We start from the raw sequence: 4,223 nt of genomic DNA, 5'->3' as shown, positions 1-4,223 counted from the left end.
CATCCTTGATTGTTTTGAACAACCAGACCATCTGTCACTTCTCTACAAGTCCAGGGAGAAAAGGGGTAAACGTGACCAGAAAAAAACCTGAATTGCTCTTGTTGGTTTATTGATGTGAGAACAAGGAGTCAAAAATGCTGGATGAGAAAGAGAAAAAAGACAATGTACCTAAACAGAACAGGAGCAAAAGGCATTGAGTTGACTATAAAGTGTGTTGACTGTATTTACTGCACCTCTTCTTCAGAATTGACCTCTGTGATTTAATTAGAGCAAAGACAATCCATGTTGTCCTGGATGCCTTGTAATTACGAGGGCTCATGATCCTGGGTGCTTTCCAGAGAGAGGATGTGTCAGCTTATATGGGTTTGAATACAGCAGTCAATAACTCATCAGCAATGACAGGACAGGCAGTCAAAACAGGAGCACAGCTGCACACCCTTTCACAGTGACACACACCTTACCTCCCAATACAATTACACACCTTCTCACACACACAAACTTACAGTAGATACACATGGCCACATATAGGCTACCACTTACAATCCTCAAACAGGCACACAGCTACTGTATGTACACAGAAAATACGCAAACATGTGAAGACACAGAATTCAGCAAATGTTTGACAGCAAATAGCTTAGGAGCCAACACAACCAGTGGCCACATGATGCAAGGAAAACCGACTAATCCTAAGGTAAGAATTTACCAAGTAAATCCAACATTGACAAATGTGTGTCTGCAAAGTTTACCTGGAGTTCAAGACTCTCTCAGATAGCATCCCAAAAACTAAAACCAAACTAAAAGAGTGACTACAGCAACAGAAAACACACAATGCTACTCTGTGTACAACATCTATAATGAACCAAATTATGCATTTTTTAACTGTATTTGGCATTTAGCATTTACTAATACATATATAATAAGAACAAATATTATATAATATTAAATATGGGAGATGTAACAAGTGACGGGCATTTCATGTAATTCTAACGTTTGTGGACTCACATTGAGTTATATAGCTAGAGTATCCAAGCAAGCAAAAACAATTGAGACACAGCCGCTATGGTGATCCTGACTGGTCCTGGCTAACGCTACCATGCTAACACTGCTAACTGCTAATGTTACCAGAGGGCCAGGCAAGCGGACCACGGTTGTTTTACGGGTGTCAAGTTTTTTAAAGCCAAGAGAGAGGGGCTGTGAATTGGGAAGACAGGACTGTGAGTTTGCAGTGTGTTTAGCAATTGTTTCCATAATTCTAAGCCAATAAAGTGTGTACAAGACGGCAAGATAATGTTATATTTAGGGGTTTCTACAGTAGCTCATTCTAAGCCAAGGAAGTGTGCCCATCCGTTGGTCGTGGAGGACGGCGAGGATGTTGTGTTTTTAGCGGTTCCTACCATAAACTTTGAGTCTTGGGAGGAGGGGGCGGGGGAAGACAACGCTCTCTATTTTGAATTTGTGTTTCAGTAACTATTTTAAACACTAGCTGTCAGAATTACATAGTGCACATTTAAACTATTATATCTCTAAAAAAAATTACTCACCTTAGTGCTGGAGTACAGTTTAAATGTGTTGCGTGTTTGGGCAAAAAGATGGGACATTTCTTGACTTTCTATGCTCTTTTCTCACACGTTCACATCTCCTTCACCACCTATTCAATATGCCCTTTAAGGCCGTTTTTCACATTCACAAGATCACGTTTCTTACAATTCCCACTGTTTCCTGTTTCAAAGACAGCACTTTATACCCTGTGGCTCCATTGTTGTATGTTTGGAAGAAGATCAGTAGGGAAAATGACTGATAAATGTTCTTGGTAAATATTTGAATACTTTATAAAAGGAAAACATTTGTCAGTTCCAGCTTCTCAAATTGTGAAGACTTGCTGCTTTTCTCTGTTTTAAATAATGTTGCTGTGTATTTTTGTGTTGTGGACTGTTGGTCAGACAAAACAAACTATTTAAATGTGCCCTGCCACACAAAACCGTTTTTGTTTTGTTTTTTTCAATGTGAAATTAACTGCTACCTCCTGTCAGCTCCAGCCACTGCAAAGCCAGTTACAAAAGCTGGTCAGTCTCATGTCATGTTGCCTGAGCTCATCACTATTCATGAGCGCTGGGTAAAGGATGTGAATAGCCAGACTCTCATTGGCTAGCTGTTAGCCAATCAGAGTCAAGCAGCTTAGCTTGTTGAATGTTATTGAGAACTGGCACAAATCAAGTCTTCCTGCAGGCGTTTTATCCCATGCTAGAATGGCTTAAAACAAGGTAACCAAGGCATTTTTTCCACAAAAAAATGTAACAGAGTCCATGGTAGAACATCCGACATTACCACAAAGTAGTGAAATACGTGTAGCATGGCACCTTTCTAGATGTCACCATGAGCTCTTATTCAATTGTGAAGGGCATATTTTATATTTCATTGATTGATCATATTGACTAAATAAATAACGAAAATATTCTAAAATTGTAGCCAAGATAAACATCACTCAGCACGTTGGGTATTGAAGAATATTACTCCATGACATGTAATAGTCATTTTGTGCTATAGGTGGAAGTTTTCTTTCAAAAATGAATATAAAAAAAAACACTCATAGGGAAAACTCAAATTAAAGTTCTTGATCTTCTTGACCTGTTCCAAAAGATCTCTGGGATGCACACAGGAAAAAACGCTCTGATTAAAGCTCTGTGCTTTATATTCTTTTGCAGAAACAGCTAAACTTCCCTTAAAAGGTCCCATGGCATGAAAATTTCACTTAAGGTTTTTTACATTAATATGCGTTCCCCCAGCCTGCCTATGGTACTACAGAAATGGCAATTGGTATAAACAGTGCCTTTGGTATCCTGCCTTTGAGAAAAAGAAAGCAGAGATGGGCCGATCTGGACTTTTTCCCCTTATGACCTCACAGACTAAGGTTACCTCCCCGTTTATCTGCTTTGACCCCCCAGAGAATTTTTGTTCTTACATTGCATATTTCATATTACAGTCACATAGTAATGACAAAGGAACAAAGTCCAACACAGATGACTTGTTAGTATCACACACCAGCAATATATCACTTTGATTCATTAGCCTATTGACTCTCATCTGAAGTTTTCATTATTAACATCTTCTGAGGTTTTTATAGTATGTGCCAGGACATAACAATGAATGCATGTCAGTGTAGATTTACCACAGTGAGCAATTACTTGACCTTTTACTCATCATAATTTCCAAGGAACTCAACAGTAGAATCAGCTTTAAACCTAAATTACAGACATTAGAGAAAACTTCCTTTAGGGAGTATAAAAAGTCAGCACATCATCATTTGTTCTTACAGATTTATGAAAAATAATTCAGAGAACTATCTGTTAACAAATTGAAAAATGTGCAAAACTATGTAAGCAGCCAATCTGTTCATCTCACAGTAAAAAAAAAAAACATAATTAAACACTAAATGTAATAATTCTAGATGAAACTAAAAAAAGGATGCTGCCTAAGAACACCACATTAAGGTTGTAATCACTCAACATAGTAATACAGGCAGTAATACAAAGTAAAAATAAAAGAATTCCACCATAAGAAAGAAGATGTGCCAGGATTTGAAGTACAAATGCCAGTGAGGGTATACACAATATATTTTCTTCCCCACGTTCGTATTTTTCTAAGTATTGCGGGAAAATCTCAAATCTTTTTCAGTTTCTGACCATCTGTGGCACTCAGTCGTTTTTACTGAAGTTGGGTCACAAACACAAATGTCTTTTTTGTGTGTGAAAGGTTAAATAATTACCAGCAGCTGTCCAAATGTTACTCAACAGAAGTCTATTGTGTATTGATCGGGGACCATTTTCAGCCATGGATTAATGCACATCTGGTTTAATAGTTTGTATCGTAGCAGGAAATGTATGTAACTTGTAAATTGTCCCTAATAATGGAAATGAAGGAAGATGTTACCAGCTGCAACTGCTTCATTGGTGTGTATTCAAGAGTTTTTGGAAAAAGCAATGGTGTTATTTTATTTAAAAATATTCTTTTTTTGAAAATTGGTCAAAAGTTTGAGATGCTTAATTTGCATTTCTGGCCTTGAAACAAAACTCACCATGGTAACTTGAATCACTGTTTTACTCAGCAACAGGAAAACGTTTGTCAAACCCATATGGCTAGAAAAACATCCCATAGTTGTATGGCTTCTCACAACAAGCAACAAGGAATAAAACAGATGTAATCTGCCTTGTCTGGTGGGGGGGGGG

At 37.7% G+C, this 4,223-nt stretch overlaps 1 long non-coding RNA gene across 1 annotated transcript in view; it reads left to right on the top strand.

The window, feature by feature from the left end:
• Positions 1–209: 209 nt before the first annotated feature.
• The window catches only part of LOC117955613, an 11,449-nt gene continuing 7,435 nt past the window's right edge, over positions 210–4,223 (top strand). The window contains exon 1 of the long non-coding RNA XR_004659100.1: positions 210–220. This is a non-coding gene — a long non-coding RNA (uncharacterized LOC117955613). The remainder of the gene's footprint in view (positions 221–4,223) is intronic.

Source organism: Etheostoma cragini, chromosome 13 (assembly GCF_013103735.1).
Source record: "Etheostoma cragini isolate CJK2018 chromosome 13, CSU_Ecrag_1.0, whole genome shotgun sequence".
NCBI lineage: Eukaryota > Metazoa > Chordata > Actinopteri > Perciformes > Percidae > Etheostoma > Etheostoma cragini.
The sequence above is the reverse complement of the archived record's forward strand: the minus strand, read 5'-3'. Positions and strand labels throughout refer to the sequence as shown.